Raw genomic sequence first — 21868 nt, 5'->3', positions numbered from 1 at the left:
CAATGCCATACAACTCTCCTTCCGTGGCCTCCAATTGCTCTTAAATACAAGTAAAACTAAATGCATGCTCTTCAACCGATCGCTGCCTGCACCTGCCCGCCTGTCCAACATCACTACTCTGGACGGCTCTGACTTAGAATATGTGGACAACTACAAATACCTAGGTGTCTGGTTAGACTGTAAACTCTCCTTCCAGACTCACATCAAACATCTCCAATCCAAAGTTAAATCTAGAATTGGCTTCCTATTCCGCAACAAAGCATCCTTCACTCATGCTGCCAAACATACCCTTGTAAAACTGACCATCCTACCAATCCTCGACTTCGGTGATGTCATTTACAAAATAGCCTCCAAAACCCTACTCAATAAATTGGATGCAGTCTATCACAGTGCCATCCGTTTTGTCACCAAAGCCCCATATACTACCCACCACTGCGACCTGTACACTCTCGTTGGCTGGCCCTCGCTTCATACTCGTCGCCAAACCCACTGGTTCCAGGTCATCTACAAGACCCTGCTAGGTAAAGTCCCCCCTTATCTCAGCTCGCTGGTCACCATAGCAGCACCTACCTGTAGCACGCGCTCCAGCAGGTATATCTCTCTGGTCACCCCCAAAACCAATTCTTCCTTTGGCCGCCTCTCCTTCCAGTTCTCTGCTGCCAATGACTGGAACGAACTACAAAAATCTCTGAAACTGGAAACACTTATCTCCCTCACTAGCTTTAAGCACCAGCTGTCAGAGCAGCTCATAGATTACTGCACCTGTACATAGCCCATCTATAATTTAGCCCAAACAACTACCTCTTTACCTACTGTATTTATTTATTTATTTTGCTCCTTTGCACCCCATTATTTCTATCTCTACTTTACACTTTCTTCCACTGCAAACCAACCATTCCAGTGTTTTTTTTTTGTTTTTTTACTTGCTATATTGTATTTACTTCGCCACCATGGCCTTTTTTTTGCCATCACCTCCCTTATCTCACCTCACTTGCTCACATTGTATATAGACTTATTTTTCACTGTATTATTGACTGTATGTTTGTTTTACTCCATGTGTAACTATGTGTTGTTGTATGTGTCGAACTGCTTTGCTTTATCTTGGCCAGGTCGCAATTGTAAATGAGAACGTGTCCTCAATTTGCCTACCTGGTTAAATAAAGGTGAAATAAAATAAAATAAATAAAAATTGACCTGTCTGATAATAACATGACAACAGGTATGAATTGACCTGTCTGATGATAACATGACAACATGTTGAATTGACCTGTCTGATAATAACATGACAACAGGTATGAATTGACCTGTCTGATGATAACATGACAACAGGTATGAATTGACCTGTCTGATGATAACATGACAACAGGTATGAATTGACCTGTCTGATGATAACATCTATTAATTGCAATGTGAGTTTACTGAATTAATTTCCATCTAACATTCCATCTAACACAACTCTCTCTCTTTGTCTCTCTCCCTTATTCTCTCGTTCGTTCTCTCCCCCTTTTTATAGTTTCTCTCTCCCCCTTTCTCTCTCTCCTCTTTTCTCATTCTCCCTCTCCCCCTTCTGTCTCTTCTCCCTTTTCTCTCTCCCCCCACCACCAGTTTTAAAAACTCTTATTGAACCACACTGGCAATGTGTGTCAACATGAAAGCTGAAACAGTCACCTTCCAACCACAGCCAGGCCACATATGAATCTCTAGTTCTCTGTCGCTCTCTTTACCGTTTCCCTCTCCTCTGCTGTTTCTCTCGCTCTCCTTCTCTACTACTCTTCTGTGTCACTCTATTCTGCTTATCTCGCTACTAAATGGGGAGTTAAGTATCTTTGGCCGGGCCATGTTGCAGAGAGCGGGGGAAGGGTGAGGAACAAAGACCAGGGGAAAAGCAACTCAAACCAGCAGAGGGAGGAGTCCAAAAGCTCTAATTCAGAAAACGCTGAGCTTATTACACTACATTTTAGTCTAGAATCATTCCTTAAAATAATGAATTAAATGTCTCTACATCTATAGCTAAAGTCAAAATGTCACAAAACAACAGTTTTTACAGTTGATCATTGATCACTTTCTTTCTTACCAAATAGGACCTTTTCACATAAGGTAGACGGTTTTAAAATCCCCATGTTAGGGTTTCTTTCTCCTTTTTCTCGCTCTCTCTCCTTTTTTTCTCTCACTTCCTCTCTCTTTATCTCTCCTTTTTGACTCTTTCTGTCTCCTTTCTTTTTGTTTCTCTCCCTTCTTTTTCTCTTTCTCTCTCTCGCGCCCTTCTGATTTTCTTTCTCTCCTTTTTCCCTCTCTCCTTTTACTTACTCTCTCTCTCTTCTTCCCTCTATCCTTTCTTTCTTTCCTCTTTTCTCATGTTAGGGTTTCTCTCTCGTAGGCTTCACATTTCCTGCTACGTCTGTGTGTGAGGAACCTTTTGTGAATGCAGTCCCAGAGCGTGTCGGGTTTCAGTGAGTGGGTGGAGTTTTGTGGGAGGGCTTTTGTTACGTCGTTATGTTCTACCCTATCAACGTCCTAGACGGGACAGTGTACTCGCATATCACCCAGCATACATTGCAACTCTCTGAGGCAGAGGCTAGAACATTACAACACACAAGGTGGCCATTATTACCCCTACCAGGTTCATGTCTATACAATATCCCGTGGGAATCTTCTCAGGGTGGTTGTTGAGCCTCTGAAGGTCTGTTTGACCCAAACCAGGACCCGAAACATCAGGGGGGTTGGGCTCTATATATGAGCGCCTCTCCTATGTCTGTATTGTGCTCGCTTCGGCAGCACATATACTAAAATTGGAACGATACAGAGAAGATTAGCATGGCCCCTGCGCAAGGATGACACGCAAATTCGTGAAGCGTTCCTTATTTTGACCCCTTTTACCCCTATATATAATGTTTTGGGGGGGGCATCCTCCTATTACCCATAAATTAAAAAAAAATTTTTTTAAATCCCATTGGAAATTGTCCTATAATGGCAGTGACTTCATGTTAATTTTGTTCCAATTCCTCCATCTGGTGGCCACATAGTGCTATTGCGTCCATAGAAAGAGAAAAAAAGAGCGAGAGAAAACAGACTGGAGAGAGGAAAAAAGGCGGAGAAAATATAGAGACAGAAAGAAAAAGAGGGTAGAGAGTAAAAGAGGAGAGCGAGAGTAGAGGAGCGAGAGAGGGAGAGAGTAAAAGAGGAGAGAGAGAGAGAGAGAGTAAAAGAGGAGAGTAAAAGAGGAGAGAGAGAGAAAGAAAGGAGAAAACAAGGGGAAAAGGAGAGAGAGAGAGAGAGAGAGTAAAAAGGAGAGAGAGAGTGAGAAAAAGAGGAGAGAGAGAGAGAGAGAAAAAGAGGAGAGAGAGAGAAAGAAAAGAGAAAACGAGGGGAAAAGGAGAGAGAGTAAAAGGAGAGAGTAAAAGAGGAGAGTAAAAGAGGAGAGAGTAAAAAAGGAGAGAGTAAAAGAGGAGAGCGAGAGAGTAAGAGCGAGAGAGAGCGAATAAGAGAGGGAGCGAGAGAGTAAAAGAGGAGAGAAAGAAAGGAGAAAACAAGGGGAAAAGGAGAGAGAGTAAAAGAGGAGAGCGCGAGAGAGAGTAAAAGAGAGAAAACAAGGGGAAGAGGAGAGAGAAAGGAGAAAACAAGGGGAAAAGGAGAGAGAGTAAAAGAGGAGCGAGAGAGTAAAAGAGGAGAGAGAGAGAAAGAAAGGAGAAAACAAGGGGAAAAGGAGAGAGTAAAAGAGGAGAGCGAGAGAGAAAGGAGAGCGAGAGAGAAAGGAGAGCGAGAGAGTAAAGGAGAGAGAGTAAAAGAGGAGAGAGTAAGAGGAGAGAGAGAGTGAGAGAGTAAAAGAGGAGAGTGAGAGAGTAAAAGAGAGAGAGAGAGAGTGAGAGAGTAAAAGAGGAGAGAGAGAGTAAAAGGGGAGAGAGAGAAAGGGGAGAGAGAAAATCAGAAGGGCGAGAGAGAGAAAGAGAAAAAGAAGGGGGGAGAGAAACAAAAAGGGAGGAGAGATAAAGAGAGAGGGAGAGAGAAACCCTAACATGGGGATTTTAAAACCGTCTACCTTATGTGAAAATGTGCTATTTGGTAAGAAAGAAAGTGATCAATGATCAACTGTAAAAACTGTTGTTTTGTGACATTTTGACTTTAGTTATAGATGTAGAGACATTTAATTCATTATTTTAAGGAATGATTCTAGACTAAAATGTAGTGTAATAAGCTCAGCGTTTTCTGAATTAGAGCTTTTGGACTCCTTCCTCTGCTGGTTTGAGTTGCTTTTCCCCTGGTCTTTGTTCCTCACCCTTCCCCCGCTCTCTGCAACATGGCCCGGCCAAAGATACTTATAACTAACTCCCCATTTAGTAGCGAGATAAGCAGAATAGAGCGACACAGAAGAGTAGTAGAGAAGGAGAACGAGAGAAACAGCAGAGGAGAGGGAAACGGTAAAGAGAGCGACAGAGAACTAGAGATTCATATGTGGCCTGGCTGTGGTTGGAAGGTGACTGTTTCAGCTTTCATGTTGACACATTGCCAGTGTGGTTCAATAAGAGTTTTTATAACTGGTGGTGGGGGGAGAGAGAAAAGGGAGAAGAAGACAGAAGGGGGAGAGGGAGAATGAGAAAAGAGGATATGGGGGACGCTACATGGCCACCAGATGGAGGAATTGGAACAAAATTAGCATCCATCTGGTGGCCACATAGCGCTATTGCATCCATTGGCTTTAATTTTTAAAATACCCAATACGAAATTGACTTCATGTTAATTTTGTTCCAATACCTCCATCTGGTGGCCACGTAGCGCTATTGCATCCATTGGCTTAAATTTTTAAATACCCAATGCGAAATTGACTTCATGTTAATTTTGTTCCAATACCTCCATCTGTTGCCCACATAGCGCTATTACATCCATTGGCTTTAATTTTAAAATACCCAGTACGAAATTGACTTCATGTTAATTCTATTCCAATACCTCCATCTGGTGGCCACATAGCGCTATTTCACCCATTGGCTTTATCACTGACTGTCAGCCCTCTTTTTCTCTCGCTCTCTCCTTTTTCTCAATCCCCCTTTCGCTCTCTCTCATTTTTGTCTCTTTTCTCTCCTCATTCTTCCCCTTTTTCTTAAACTCTCTCCCCTTTCTCTTTTTGTCTCTCTCCTCCCTTTTTATATTCTCGCTCTCTCCTTCTGATGCACCGTTACCAGGTGCACCATGTAGCCCACGTCGTTCTCCATCATCCACTTGAAGGTCTGGCCCCGGTACTTGCCGAACTGAACCGTGCACTGGCTCAGGACGACCATCTCTGCACCGGGGTCACCTCCCTCGGAGACGACGCGGGCTCGAGCCTCTGCCTCCACTTCCTCCCACTTCTTAGCCCTCACAGGAGGGCCCTGAGCACCCGAGGCAGGGGGGCCGTCAGCGGCCACTTTAACTGCCTGGGGTGTGGCCCTGAGGACCAACTCCTGTGAGGGTGTGAACCGGAACCTAGGAATTTCCATCTTATTGGCAAGCCAACAAACTATTATCATGAGTGAGGAGTGCAGCGACAAGCGACAGCATAACCATATTAGGTACATATAAAGGAACTCACGTTTGATTGATAGGTCTGCTAGGTTCAGCAGTGTGGTGGGGGGTGCCGGGTCAGGGTTAATAACTTAGATGCAGTTACATTCAGTTTAGTTAAATTCATAGAAAGACACGTTTCCCCAGGTTGTCACATATCATACAATGCATCCAACAACATACACTTCAAATGCATGCCATCAAAAAACGAAGGAAAATAGACATTTAAGTAGTATACAATTCCAACTTTGAGATGATAGAAATTTTAGCTAAGGTTTTATAGGGTTGTCAGCGGTCAAATAAACTTTTGATATTTTGTAAACCTAGTTTAAAGTAGCTAGCGATATAAACACGTTAAATTACACAGCTTGGGTAGCCCCTGTAGTCAAACAATTCGGTTGCCTAGACGTGCTACTCGTCGATTATTTTCATTTCTTTGCAAACTAAGCGCAATTCCCTCATATATTCATCGGGTATCATCGATTTCTGTCAGGAAAATATTTTACAGCCAATGCTAACAGCATGCTGCACACTATGACTATAGCTACAGTAGCTAGCGATCTACAGACGTTGTTAAATTAAACAATTTGGGTAGCCCCTGTAGTTAAACAATTCGGTTGGCTTGACTTGTTATTGTCTTATTTCATCACATTTATACTCGTTGATGTTAAATTCTTTGCAAATTAGGCAAAATTACCTCAGATACTCACCGTGTGTATGCTCAATCAATGGCTGCCTGGAAAAAGATTTTGACGAAGTGACGTTAGGGAACATTTCAGAGGAAGATGATTGGCTGAAAAAATAATGAACAAGATAGGCTGTTCATTGGTTGGTTTTTGCTCTCTTTCTCCAATTTAGAACAAGCTGAAGCTCTGATTGGATATGGCTATTTGGAAAATATTTAGAACATTTAGAACATTTAGGACAGAGAAGAATGAGCCCCATCAGCCCATCCCAGTATTGCCCATTCTTCTCTGTCGAAGCAGGAGGGTGAAATGGGGGATTTTGCTGGGTGAGAGGAGGAGTTGGCAGGGGACGCGTCAACAATGCATATTAAGTAGCCATGTGCTTTTGAGCACCAGATCTAAACAGTGATGACAGACACAGAAGCCCAGTATAGGAATTTTAATGATGAAACAGGATGAAATGGAAGATATCTATTAAATTATTAAATCCAATAAACATTAAATAAATGTCATCAATGTCTTTACACAAATTAACACATTAAATGTCAGCAATCTCTTTACACAAATTAACACATTAAATGTCAGCAATCTCTTTACACAAATTAACACATTAAATGTCAGCAATCTCTTTACACAAATTAACACATTAAATGTCAGTAATCTCTTTACACAAAGTAACACATTAAATGTCAGCAATCTCTTTACACAAATTAACACATTAAATGTCAGTAATCTCTTTACACAAATTAACACATTAAATGTCATCAATGTCTTTACACAAATTAACACATTAAATCTTGTGAACTTACTTGTATGTCAATATTGCTGGGAACTGGCAGCGATGCCGAACGTCCAGCTGACTGACAAGGTCCCGTGACCACCCCGCCACCTTCTTCTTACACCGACTGCATTCCAGGTACTCAGTGGCCATGAGATACCAGCGGTCGATGTCCAAGACCCTCCGGATGGTCTTGTAGAGCCCAGCCTTGCATAGGGTGCCTCTGCACCCAGACTGGGGGCATGCCAGCTTGTATGCCCATATACGTACGGGCATCCAAAGGAACAGCTGACATGTTCTAGAAGGGGTCGGGGGATGCGGGTGGCTGATTGTAGATCGGCCGAGGTTGGGGAGGCGTCCACCACGTGACCAGGTCAGTGGTGAGCGTCGACCTCCCAATGCTGTTCCTGGTGAACAGCGTGCGGCCGATCCACCGCTGCTGCTCCTTGGTGAGAGATGAACGCCAACTCTCTGGAAGCAGCAGCTGGGGGAGAGAGTGATGGAGGCGGGGGAGAAGGGATGATAATGTTTCAGAGAAACGGACAGGGAGAGAGTATCCAGGAGACAAGACAACTGTGTCTAATTTGGCCAATTGTGTTTACTATCGTAACAATGTGGAGTAATTACAGTTGATGAATTTACCTCAGCACTTTCTGAGGAGGGCCTTGGAGGCAGGAAGGACTGCCGGGGCAAATTCTCCTCTTCGCTCTGTGGGGCAGGAGCAGGGGCCGGGGCCAGGACCGGGGTAGGAACCAGGGCTTGGTCAGTTGGAGTCAGAGGCTGAGGGAGCGATGGGGGAACCTGTAGGGCTACGGCTTTTGCAGTGACACAGAAATAAATAGGTTAAATGAACGAATGCATAAATAAATAAATGCTTGCATGAATGGACAGACATATTACACATGTAGATAACGGTGATTAAGTTATTAGCACATTCCAACATGCCCAGATGAATATCAATCAGTGATAGGATGTAACAAAACAATGAAATGAAATTAGTGATTTAAATGGAAAAAGGAAAGTTAGGAATACGTGACATACAGGATGACAGCTACAGTGGCAAGATACGTTATTTAGTAGTTCATACATGCAGTGACTCTTCTCTAAATCCAGATGACTCTTACCAATACATTTCCTTGGGCTGATGATAGGAAAAATATTAAAAACACTTTAATATGTCAACAAACTTTAACTGAATACTTTTCAAATGTGCTTTGTCAATTAATAGTGACGTAAAAACATACGTGTGTCTATGTCAGCAGCTGCTTTGACCAGCTCTGCGTCCGATAGATCTGTTGGTGGCAGTGCTGGTCGAGGGAAAGACACCCCTATAGCAAGTGGAGAGAGAAAGGATTAGGAGCTACACAGCTTATCCAAAAAGTTCAAATTAAATTACATGTGTAACTAGACACTCACCTTGAACTGCAGGCTGAGAAGCCATGAGCTTCTTCATCTTCACCTGCAGTTCACCTGGGGTGAGAGAGCTCCTTGATAGGAGCGCAGAGATCGCAGGACCAAAAGGCCTTTGAAAACAATACATAACATATATGTCATCATTTCCAACTGTGTGGAACAAGTAGAATTATATTTTCCTTTAAGATGATATGTAACACTTACGAAGCCACACTCTTGGGCCGGGTGGTGCTGGCGGGGGTGGTGCTGGCTGCTGCGGCGGGCCTGGCCACAGCAGCTACCCCCTCCTGGTCTCTGCGCTGAATGTAATCAATCAAGGCGGCCATCGCACTCCCAGGATAACGGGGTGTCTGCGTCCTCATGCTCCTGACATATCTGTGAGATACAGTAGAGGGAACATTTCAGATGTAAAATGTTGCATAAAACACACTGACATGAACATAGAAAACACAAAAGACACGTGCACCCATTACCTTATCCTGTCTGCACCCGTAGCCTCATACAGGTCCTGCAGCGTGTCCCACTTGTACTTCCCGATGCCAACAAGGGCCTTGCCCCCCTGGCCTGAAATCAGCACGGGAACCAATTAACTATCAGAGCAAAAGAGTTACATCTTACATACAATGAGGAGAATTAAACAAACTCACCTGGCTGGGAGGACAGGACTTTAGCTTCCTCGTGCGCCCGGTTGAACCTGACCATCTCAGCGAAGGCCGGATAGGCGCACGAGTAGCGAGTCAAGGAGTCCTTGTTGGCCATCAGGGGATGCTGGGAAACGCTGCACTCTCGCTCTCTCTCCTTCTGATGCACCGTTACCAGGTGCACCATGTAGCCCACGTCGTTCTCCATCATCCACTTGAAGGTCTGGCCCCGGTACTTGCCGAACTGAACCGTGCACTGGCTCAGGACGACCATCTCTGCACCGGGGTCACCTCCCTCGGAGACGACGCGGGCTCGAGCCTCTGCCTCCACTTCCTCCCACTTCTTAGCCCTCACAGGAGGGCCCTGAGCACCCGAGGCAGGGGGGCCGTCAGCGGCCACTTTAACTGCCTGGGGTGTGGCCCTGAGGACCAACTCCTGTGAGGGTGTGAACCGGAACCTAGGAATTTCCATCTTATTGGCAAGCCAACAAACTATTATCATGAGTGAGGAGTGCAGCGACAAGCGACAGCATAACCATATTAGGTACATATAAAGGAACTCACGTTTGATTGATAGGTCTGCTAGGTTCAGCAGTGTGGTGGGGGGTGCCGGGTCAGGGTTAATAACTTAGATGCAGTTACATTCAGTTTAGTTAAATTCATAGAAAGACACGTTTCCCCAGGTTGTCACATATCATACAATGCATCCAACAACATACACTTCAAATGCATGCCATCAAAAAACGAAGGAAAATAGACATTTAAGTAGTATACAATTCCAACTTTGAGATGATAGAAATTTTAGCTAAGGTTTTATAGGGTTGTCAGCGGTCAAATAAACTTTTGATATTTTGTAAACCTAGTTTAAAGTAGCTAGCGATATAAACACGTTAAATTACACAGCTTGGGTAGCCCCTGTAGTCAAACAATTCGGTTGCCTAGACGTGCTACTCGTCGATTATTTTCATTTCTTTGCAAACTAAGCGCAATTCCCTCATATATTCATCGGGTATCATCGATTTCTGTCAGGAAAATATTTTACAGCCAATGCTAACAGCATGCTGCACACTATGACTATAGCTACAGTAGCTAGCGATCTACAGACGTTGTTAAATTAAACAATTTGGGTAGCCCCTGTAGTTAAACAATTCGGTTGGCTTGACTTGTTATTGTCTTATTTCATCACATTTATACTCGTTGATGTTAAATTCTTTGCAAATTAGGCAAAATTACCTCAGATACTCACCGTGTGTATGCTCAATCAATGGCTGACTGGAAAAAGATTTTGACGAAGTGACGTTAGGGAACATTTCAGAGGAAGATGATTGGCTGAAAAAATAATGAACAAGATAGGCTGTTCATTGGTTGGTTTTTGCTCTCTTTCTCCAATTTAGAACAAGCTGAAGCTCTGATTGGATATGGCTATTTGGAAAATATTTAGAACATTTAGAACATTTAGGACAGAGAAGAATGAGCCCCATCAGGCGCAAAGATGACACGCAAATTCGTGAAGCGTTCCTTATTTTGACCCCTTTTACCCCTATATATAATGTTTTTGGGGGGCCATCCATCTTCCTTCTATTATTACCCATAAATTTAAAAATATTTTTTAAAACCCATTGGAAATTGTCCCATAATGGCAGTGACTTCATGTTAATTTTGTTTTGAGAGAGGGGCGAGAGAGGAAGGAGAGAGGGGAGAGCGAGAGGGGCGAGAGCGAGCGAGAGGGAGCGAGCGAGGAGCGAGCGAGAGAGAGGGGCGAGAGCGAGAGGAGCGAGAGAGAGAGAGGAGCAGCGAGAGAGAGAGAGGAGCAGCGAGAGAGAGAGAGGAGCAGCGAGAGAGAGAGAGGGGAGCGAGAGAGAGAGAGGGGAGCGAGAGAGAGAGGAGAGAGAGAGAGAGGAGCGAGAGAGAGAGGAGCGAGAGAGAGAGAGGAGCGAGAGAGAGAGAGAGGAGCGAGAGAGAGGAGCGAGAGAGAGAGAGAGAGAGGAGCGAGAGAGAGAGAGAGAGAGGAGCGAGAGAGAGAGAGAGAGGAGCGAGAGAGAGAGAGAGAGAGGAGCGAGAGAGAGAGAGAGAGGAGCGAGAGAGAGAGAGAGAGAGAGGAGCGAGAGAGAGAGAGAGAGGAGCGAGAGAGAGAGAGAGAGAGAGGAGCGAGAGAGAGAGAGAGAGGAGCGAGAGAGAGAGAGAGAGGAGCGAGAGAGAGAGAGAGGAGCGAGAGAGAGAGAGGAGCGAGAGAGAGAGAGGAGCGAGAGAGAGAGAGGAGCGAGAGAGAGAGGAGCGAGAGAGAGAGGAGCGAGAGAGAGAGAGGAGCGAGAGAGAGAGAGAGAGAGAGGAGCGAGAGAGAGAGAGAGAGGAGCGAGAGAGAGAGAGAGGAGCGAGAGAGAGAGAGAGGAGCGAGAGAGAGAGAGGAGCGAGAGAGAAGCGAGAGAGAGAGAGGAGCGAGAGAGAGAGGAGCGAGAGAGAGAGAGGAGCGAGAGAGAAGCGAGAGAGAGAGGAGCGAGAGAGAGAGAGAGGAGCGAGAGAGAGAGAGAGGAGCGAGAGAGAGAGAGAGGAGCGAGAGAGAGAGAGAGGAGCGAGAGAGAGAGGAGCGAGAGAGAGAGGAGCGAGAGAGAGAGGAGCGAGAGAGAGAGGAGCGAGAGAGAGAGGAGCGAGAGAGAGAGGAGCGAGAGAGAGAGAGGGCGAGAGAGAGGGGAGCGAGAGAGAGGGCGAGAGAGAGAGGAGCGCGAGAGAGAGGGCGAGAGAGGGAGAGAGAGGAGAGAGAGAGAGAGGAGCGGAGAGAGAGAGAGGAGCGAAGAGAGAGAGGAGCGGAGAGAGAGAGGAGCGGAGAGAGAGAGGAGCGGAGAGAGAGAGAGGAGCGAGAGAGAGGAGCGAGAGAGAGAGAGGAGCGAGAGAGAGAGAGGAGCGAGAGAGAGAGGAGCGAGAGAGAGAGAGAGGAGCGAGCGAGCGAGCGAGAGAGAGAGAGAGAGAGAGAGAGAGAGAGAGAGAGAGAGAGAGGAGCGAGAGAGGAGCGAGAGAGGAGCAAGAGAGGAGCAAGAGAGAGGAGCAAAATAGAGGAGCAAAAGAGAGGAGCAAAAAATGGGAAGGAGTTAGTGCATCTCTGTCGAGCCTTAGGCCTGTACATGCTTAATGGTAGAATCAGAGGGGACTCTTTAGGTCAGTTTACTTACTGCTCAGCTCTTGGGACAAGTGTAGTCGATTGTGCCATCACGGACATTGACCCCTCCTCCATTAGTGCATTCACTGTCAGACCACAGACACCATTGTCAGATCACAGTCAGATCAACCTGTTTTTGAAGAAATTAACCGGCAATATTCATTCAAAAAAACTGCCCAATAAACTCTACAACATAAACCAATCGTACAGATGGGCTCCAAACAGTGCAGAGAGATTCATTGAAACATTAAACTCAAATGAAATGATGAACTCTATACAGTTTTTCAATAACTCACAATACCAAAACAATAAAGATGGTGTCAATTCGGCTACTCTAAACATCAACTGCATATTCCAAAAAGCAGCATCAAAAGCAAATTTGAGAAAACCAAAGAAATGCAACATCAGAAACAAAAAACGAAATGTTTCTGACAAATGGTTTGATAATGAATGTAAAACAATTAGAAAACACCTAAGACAAATGTCAAACAAAAAACATAAGCAGCAAAACAACCCAGAGCTACGATATGAATACTTTGAAACTCTGAAACAGTATAAACATACACTGAAACGCAAGAAACTGAATTATACAAACAAGACACTTGATGAAATTGAAAACGCAATTGACCAAAATCAGTTCTGGGAGATGTGGAACAAATTAAGCACAACAAAGCCACAAGAATTAGCCATACAAGATGTAGGAATTTGGAAAACTTATTTTGATAATCTATACAAAAACATCCCACAAAAAGACTTAAAACAGAACCAATTAGAAATTAAAGAAAATTTGAACATCCTTGAATCAGTCATTAAAACCAACCAAAATCCATTAAATTGCACACTAACCCAACAAGAACTAAATGAAAAGCTCAAATCTATAAAATCTTGTGGTCTAGATAACATCAGAAATGAAATGCTGAAAAACAGCACACCTGAGTTGCAAAATGCTGTGCTTAAAATTGTTCATTATGGTATTAACTTTTCCCCTGTCCACCAGAGTGTAGACAAATCAGACCCCAACAATTACAGGGAAATTTGCATAAACAACAACTTGGGAAATGTTATCTATAGCATTTTGAATTCTAACCTTTCAAGAAAAAAATGTAATTCAGTAAATGTCAAATTGGATTTCTCCACAACCGTCACACTACTGACCATATATACATCTCACACACTAACTAATAAACATGTCCACCTGTAATGAGTATGAACGGAGACAAAGTGCTGGTTTCAAGCGCAGGGCGCAGCAGGAGACCACAGGAGGAGGCAGGTAGCAGGGTCCAGAGACAGGCAGAAGGTCATACACAGGAGGCAGGCAGCTGGGTCCAGGGACAGGCAGAAGGTCATACACAGGAGGCAGGCAGCTGGGTCCAGGGACAGGCAGAAGGTCATACACAGGAGGCAGGCAGCTGGGTCCAGGGACAGGCAGAAGGTCATACACAGGAGGCAGGCAGCTGGGTCCAGGGACAGGCAGAAGGTCATACACAGGAGGCAGGCAGCTGGGTCCAGGGACAGGCAGAAGGTCATACACAGGAGGCAGGCAGCTGGGTCCAGGGACAGGCAGAAGGTCATACACAGGAGGCAGGCAGCTGGGTCCAGGGACAGGCAGAAGGTCATACACAGGAGGCAGGCAGCTGGGTCCAGGGACAGGCAGAAGGTCATACACAGGAGGAGACAGGTAGCAGGGTCCAGAGACAGGCAGAAGGTCATACACAGGAGGCAGGCAGCTGGGTCCAGGGACAGGCAGAAGGTCATACACAGGAGGCAGGTAGCTGGGTCCAGGGACAGGCAGAAGGTCATTACACAGGAGGAGGCAGGTAGCTGGGTCCAGGGACAGGCAGAAGGTCATTACACAGGAGGAGGCAGGTAGCTGGGTCCAGGGACAGGCAGAAGGTCATTCACAGGAGGAGGCAGGTAGCAGGGTCCAGGGACAGGCAGAAGGTCATTCACAGGAGGAGGCAGGTAGCAGGGTCCAGGGACAGGCAGAAGGTCATACACAGGAGGAGGCAGGTAGCTGGGTCCAGGGACAGGCAGAAGGTCATACACAGAGAATCCAAAAAGGTAACAGTACAGGCAGGGAAAAAGACTAATAACGTAGTCCGGGAGATCAGGAAAGAGGTGGATGACAGGAAATCTGATCGGCAAAAGTACAGGCAGGGAATAGGCTATAATAATAATACTATTATAATAATAATAATAATAATAATAATAATAATAATAATAATAACTATTAATATACTATTATTGTTGTTACTATTATTATTATTGTTGTTGATCATTCCAAATAGTAGTGGTATGGGTAGTAGGGTGATGGTATTGATATCAGTGTAGTGATAATGGTGGTAGTAGTAATGATGATGGTGGTGGTAGTAATGATGATGGTAGTAGGGTGATGGTAATGATATCAGTTTAGTGATGGTGGTAGTAGTAGTGATGGTGGTAGTAGGGTGATGGTAATGATATCAGTTTAGTGATGGTGGTAGTAGTAATGATGGCGGTAGTAGTAGGGGTGATGGTGGTAGTAGTAGTGATGGTGGTAGTAGGGTGATGGTAATGATAGCAGTTTAGTGATGGTGGTAGTAGTAATGATGATGGTAGTAGGGTGATGGTGGTAGTAGTGATGGTAATGATATCAGTTTAGTGATAATGGTGGTAGTAGTAGTGATGGTGGTAGTAGTAATGATGGTGGTAGTAGTAGGGGTGATGGTGGTAGTAGTAGTGATGGTGGTAGTAGTAGTGATGGTGGTAGTAGGGTGATGGTAATGATATCAGTTTAGTGATGTGGTAGTAGTAATGATGGTGGTGGTAGTAATGATGATGGTAGTAGGGTGATGGTGGTAGTAGTGATGATGGTAGTAGGGGTGATGGTAATGATATCAGTTTAGTGATAATGGTGGTAGTAGTAATGGTGGTGGTGGTAGTAATGATGGTGGTAGTAGTAGTGGTGGTAGTAGTAGTAGTGATGGTGGTAATAGTAGTGATGGTAATGATAGCAGTTTAGTGATGGTGGTAGCAGTAGTGATGGTGGTAGTAGTAATGATGGTGGTAGTAGTAGTGATGGTGGTAGTAGTAGTGGTGGTAGTAGTAGTAGTGATGGTGGTAATAGTAGTGATGGTAATGATAGCAGTTTAGTGATGGTGGTAGCAGTAGTGATGGTGGTAGCAGTAGTGATGGTGGTAGCAGTAGTGATGGTGGTAGCAGTAGTGATGGTGGTAGCAGTAGTGATGGTGGTAGCAGTAGTGATGGTGGTAGCAGTAGTGATGGTGGTAGTAGTAGTGATGGTGGTAGTAGTAGTGATGGTGGTAGTAGTAGTGATGGTAATGATAGCAGTTTAGTGATGGTGGTAGTAGGGTGATGGTAATGATAGCAGTTTAGTGATGGTGGTAGTAGGGTGATGGTAATGATAGCAGTTTAGTGATGGTAGTAGTAGTAGTAATGATGGTGGTGGTAGCAATGATGGTGGTAGTAGTAGTGATGGTGGTAGTAGTAGTGATGGTGGTAGTAGTAGTGATGGTGGTAGTAGTAGTGATGGTGGTAGTAATGATAGCAGTTTAGTGATGGTGGTAGTAGGGGTGATGTGGTAGTAGGGGTGATGTGGTGGTAGCAATGATGGTGGTGGTAGCAATGATGGTGGTGGTAGCAATGATGGTGGTGGTAGTAGTAATGCTGGTGGTAGTAGTAGTAATGCTGGTGGTAGTAGTAGTAATGCTGGTGGTAGTAGTAGTAATGCTGGTGGTAGTAGTAGTAATGCTGGTGGTAGTAGTAGTAATGCTGGTGGTAGTAGTAGTAATGCTGGTGGTGGTAGTAGTAATGCTGGTGGTGGTAGTAGTAATGCTGGTGGTGGTAGTAGTAATGCTGGTGGTGGTAGTAGTAATGCTGGTGGTGGTAGTAGTAATGCTGGTGGTGGTAGTAGTAATGCTGGTGGTGGTAGTAGTAATGCTGGTGGTAGTAGTAGTAATGCTGGTGGTAGTAGTAGTAATGCTGGTGGTAGTAGTAGTAATGCTGGTGGTAGTAGTAGTAATGCTGGTGGTAGTAGTAGTAATGCTGGTGGTAGTAGTAGTAATGCTGGTGGTAGTAGTAGTAATGCTGGTGGTAGTAGTAGTAATGCTGGTGGTAGTAGTAGTAATGCTGGTGGTAGTAGTAGTAATGCTGGTGGTAGTAGTAGTAATGCTGGTGGTAGTAGTAGTAATGCTGGTGGTAGTAGTAGTAATGCTGGTGGTAGTAGTAGTAATGCTGGTGGTAGTAGTAGTAATGCTGGTGGTAGTAGTAGTAATGCTGGTGGTAGTAGTAGTAATGCTGGTGGTAGTAGTAGTAATGCTGGTGGTAGTAGTAATGCTGGTGGTAGTAGTAATGCTGGTGGTAGTAGTAATGCTGGTGGTAGTAGTAATGCTGGTGGTAGTAGTAATGCTGGTGGTAGTAGTAGTAATGCTGGTGGTAGTAGTAGTAATGCTGGTGGTAGTAGTAGTAATGCTGGTGGTAGTAGTAGTAATGCTGGTGGTAGTAGTAGTAATGCTGGTGGTAGTAGTAATGCTGGTGGTAGTAGTAGTAATGCTGGTGGTAGTAGTAGTAATGCTGGTGGTAGTAGTAGTAATGCTGGTGGTAGTAGTAATGCTGGTGGTAGTAGTAGTAGTAGTAGTAGTAGTAGTAGTAGTAGTAGTAGTAGTAATGATGGTGGTGGTAGTAGTAGTAGTAATGATGGTGGTGGTAGTAGTAGTAGTAATGATGGTGGTGGTAGTAGTAGTAGTAATGATGGTGGTAGTAGTAGTAATGCTGGTGGTAGTAGTAGTAATGCTGGTGGTAGTAGTAGTAATGCTGGTGGTAGTAGTAGTAATGCTGGTGGTAGTAGTAGTAATGATGGTGGTAGTAGTAGTAATGCTGGTGGTAGTAGTAGTAATGATGGTGGTAGTAGTAGTAATGCTGGTGGTAGTAGTAGTAATGCTGGTGGTAGTAGTAGTAATGATGGTGGTAGTAGTAGTAATGCTGGTGGTAGTAGTAGTAATGATGGTAGTAGTAGTAGTAATGCTGGTGGTAGTAGTAATGCTGGTAGTAGTAGTAGTAATGCTGGTGGTAGTAGTAGTAGTAGTAGTAGTACTGATGTAATGGTGAAGATGACCGTTATTTCGTTAGAAGATGAAACTATAACTAACTTATATGTTTAGCTTTTTATATTTATTACATTTCTACTATTGACTTACCATTTTATTGTTGTTATTTTTGTGTTGTCATTTACTACCATTTTATATTACTATTTGTTATTTTGTATAATTGTATTACAATGTATATTGTATACATTGTTGCTTTGGCAACTTTGACACTGTTTTTCATGCCAATAAAGCAGCTTGAATTAGAAAAAAATGAATTTGAGAGAAAGGAGAAAAGAGAGAAGAGGAGAGAACAGAGAAAAGGAGAGAAGAGAAAAATGAGAGAGGGAGAAAGAAAGGAGAGAGAAAAGAGAGAGAAAATAGAAAAAGGAGAAAGAAAGGAGAGAGAGCGAAAGGAGAGAGAAAGGGATAGAAAGAGAAAAATAAAAAGAGAAAGGAGAGCAATAGAAAGAGAAAAAGGAGAGAAAGGAGAGCGATAGAAAGAGAAAAAGGAGAGTAAGGAGAGCGATAGAAAGAGAAAAAGGAGAGTAAGGAGAGCGATAGAAAGAGAAAAAGGAGAGTAAGGAGAGCGATAGAAAGAGAGAAAGGAGAGAAAAGTGAGAAATGAGAGTAAAGAGAAAAGAAAGAGAAAATAGAGGAGAAAAGAGAAAGAATGAAGTGGAATGAAGAGAGAAAACAGAGAAGAGAAAATAGAGAAAGAAAAGAGAAGGATTGAGAGAAAACAGAGAAGAGAAAATAGAGAAAGAAAAGAGAAGGATTGAGAGAAAAGAAGAGAAAAAGAAAGGGAGGGAGAGAAAGAGAGGGGGAAAGAGGGGGAAAAGAGATAAGTTGTAATGCAATGCAATCTCTGGCTTCATCTCCCTGTCATCTCCCTATCATGCACGTGTTAAAGGCACTGTACAGGTACTGTACCTTTCTGCGTTGTGTTCTGGTGAGGTGTAGGTGGAAGACAAGTCTCTGGACACAATTCTGACGGTTGTCTCTCTTTTAGTGACTGCATGGAATGGATACAAATACAAAACAAAGGTTGATGCTGCTGTCTGGACTCCCATACACAAGTATACCAAATCAAATGTATTTACATTTACATTTACATTTTAGTCATTTAGCAGACGCTCTTATCCAGAGCGACTTACAGTAGAGATTTATATAGCCCTTCTTACATCAGCTGATATATCAAAGTGCTGTACAGAAACCCAGCCTAAAACCCCAAACAGAAAGTAATGCAGGTGTCGAGGCACGTGTATTAGCCTCTCTTCATCACGCTCTGAGCTAACTCACGTCAACTACAAAAAATGCATTGTACAAAATGTACATGTTCATTATTTCAACACTCACATTTCATTTTATAAATTTTGTACATAAAACATTTGCTAATAAATGCTCAATATTTCTTAGTGTACCATTGTAGCATTATACCGGAGGTATACTAATGAGGCAACAACGCCATTTTTGACATGCCCAGACAAGTAACAAAATGAACAGCTAACTAATTAGCACATTAAACATGAAATATCAAACCGTCACATTTCACAACATACCTGCATGGAATGGATACAAAACCAAAGCAAAGGTTGATGCTGCCGTCTGGACTGCCATACACAAGTATATTTGCCTGATAAAAGACAAAAGAGCGCACAATTCCTGTCAGAAAACTCACGCTGTCTGCACCTGAGAGACCCTCTCCCGCAAAGGTAACGGTGGCCGGGAAAGCCTTGCAAAGTTGCTAGCAAAGTTGCACTCGAACATTATCCCCATTAACACTAATATATATATTCCTAAAAACTGTACCGCAACACTAAATCAATGACGATATAATTTCCAATGTCTTTTTTTGTACATTTGCGAACGTGTGCATTCATAAGACCGGAGCGTACATAACACATACCTCTCCTCATCACGCTCTGAGCAAACCGAGGAGTAAGAAGCATGGCTCCCGTTGATGACCTCACAGCATTAACACAATTTAGAAAATAAATACAATACAATAGTTCACTCTTGAAAGTAGTGTAACACAACTCAAAATAACCTTAAAACAATTAATTATAATAAATATGAGGGATTTTCGGTGAAATACATCAAGTATATGTTATACCTATAATACATACGTAGCATTTGCCTCCGCACAGGTGTTGGGACGAAAATCTCCCCTCTGCCAGAATCCCCCCCCCCCCCTTCGCGTTCTTCATAGTGCGACTTGCCTGCTAGTTGACATTTCTGCTCTTCACTCCTTTGTCAGTTTAGCCTACATTTCACTGATCTTAGTAGCAGAAAGTATTTTTGTCTGCAGTTTTCCAAGCCAAGCTTGTAGCGTCATACCCAAGAGGACTTGAGGCTGTAATCGCTGCCAAAGGTGCATTAGCAAAGTACTGAGTAAAGGGTCTGAATACATACGTAAATATTATGTCATTTAATTTAAAAAAAATATATACATTTGCAAACATTTCTGAAAAACTATTTTTGCTTTGTCATTATGGAGTATTGTCTGAAGATTGAGGGAGAAAAAATATATATTTTAGAATAATGCTGTAACGTAACAAAATGTGGAAAAAGTTAAAGGGTCTGAATAATTTCAAAATGCAGTGCATATGTACAGTTCTATTCTCTATTCACTTCTCTAAACTGTTGGTTTAAGAGCTGTTGTAATTACATTTTAGGAACTTTGTAATGAATTTACTCCAGACATCTTGGATCAGGAGGGCAACGGAACTTACCGGTAACATATATTTCTTGTTTTCTCATTGTATGGTCGTAGATAGGAAATATTATTACATTATATTCCTCATGCTGTTTGTTCTACAGGTTCTAGTGCCCCAGTGCAGGTCTGTTCCAGTGCACTATAACAGGCCTGGTGTTTAGGATGGAGGGAGAGGGAGAGGTGCTCTATAGGACAGTCCACTGGGACAGGAGGCTTCTATCCCAGAGTGGCAAGAGGCCTGCAGGACCCCTGTTCAAGTTTACATGCCTTAAGGGGTCTGTCTGTCAACTACACCTCCCACACTGTCAGATTCATTCTGGTAAGTATTCATTACAAGTAACTTTTAGTAATGAAGGAAGAATTTCTCTTTCAAGACTGCTCTAAACAAGATAACTCTGCTAATATGCTACATTGTCTTGATTGTCATTTCTATTGTATATCTGAGAAAGCTCTAAATGTTCTCTTTCTTTCCTAGATGGTGGATGTGACTTCCTGTCTGTAGCCCATGTGACTGATGACAACATGGAGTTTATCCCTCCTCTTGAGATAACAGAAACACACATCATAATTAACATCACTGGATTCTCTGCTTATGGAAATGTCCATGAAGAAGATGCTCCCATCTCCCCTATCCAGGGGCTTGTGTTGTTATTCTACCAACCGTTTGTCCCTGAACAGAGGTCCATCCTGAATGTGTTGTTGCTTCCCAGTAATGTTGTGAGAAAAGAGGTGAGCTGGAACTCTACAACCCTACAAACCCACTTCTATCTGGCTGGTATTCAATCAAACACACAATGGGAAATGTAATGCTAGCTTAACGGCTAAACATTTAATCAAACCACTATGGAGGGTAGCAAGGAACAAGTAGCAAGTTAGACTGAATTCCATCTGCTGACCTTTTTCATCTTATTGCATTATTATCAAACTTTAAGTATTTTTCTACTCACATTCTCTGCAAGAAATAAATTAAAGGTCATTTTGAAGCACAACTAACCTGTCTATTGTTGGTCCTTTCAAGGTGCGGGAGGTGATTGAAAGGGATGGAATTAGAGAAATTCTAACAACTTCTCCGTGTAAACTAACCCCAAAGCAAGAATACACCCTCTCCACTAACCCTGCAGATGGACATCGAATACAGCCAAAAGTAAATCTGGGCTATATTTGAATAACAATTTTTTTGATTACTATGTAACTTTTCATTTCATTCTCACTTATCATTTCACTAACTAGAAAGGTCTCTTGATTTCAGGAAGCAGAGTTTGTGAAATTTGATTCCTATGAAAACTACTACTACCCCACTTTTCAGTTGTTCTTACAAACTATAATTTCTGATAGCAGTACAGTACATGTTGTAGTTCTCTGATAGTAGTACTGTTACATGTTGTAGTTCTCTGATAGTACTACTGTTACATGTTGTAGTTCTCTGATAGTATCACTGTTACATGTTGTAGTTCTCTGATAGTAGTACTGTTACATGTTGTAGTTCTCTGATAGTAGTACTGTTACATGTTGTAGTTCTCTGATAGTAGTACTGTTACGTGTTGTAGTTCTCTGATAGTAGTACTGTTACATGTTGTAGTTCTCTGATAGTACTACTGTTACATGTTGTAGTTCTCTGATAGTATCACTGTTACATGTTGTAGTTCTCTGATAGTAGTACTGTTACATGTTGTAGTTCTCTGATAGTAGTACTGTTACATGTTGTAGTTCTCTGATAGTAGTACTGTTACATGTTGTAGTTCTCTGATAGTAGGGCTGTTACATGTTGTAGTTCTCTGATAGTAGTAATGTTACATGTTGTAGTTCTCTGATAGTATTACTGTTATGTGTTGTAGTTCTCTGATAGTAGTACTGTTACATGTTGTAG

The 21868-nt window shown here is 43.1% G+C and overlaps 1 non-coding gene across 1 annotated transcript; it reads left to right on the top strand.

Annotated features, from left to right (window-relative positions):
• Positions 1-2759: 2759 nt before the first annotated feature.
• LOC120028325 lies at positions 2760-2866 on the top strand. Its single transcript, XR_005473427.1, has one exon. It is a non-coding gene; the product is annotated as a U6 spliceosomal RNA (small nuclear RNA).
• Positions 2867-21868: the final 19002 nt, after the last annotated feature.

Source organism: Salvelinus namaycush, chromosome 2, assembly GCF_016432855.1.
Source record: "Salvelinus namaycush isolate Seneca chromosome 2, SaNama_1.0, whole genome shotgun sequence".
Classification (NCBI taxonomy): domain Eukaryota; kingdom Metazoa; phylum Chordata; class Actinopteri; order Salmoniformes; family Salmonidae; genus Salvelinus; species Salvelinus namaycush.
Note: the sequence above shows the minus strand (reverse complement) of the source record. Positions and strands in the feature narration are given on the sequence as shown.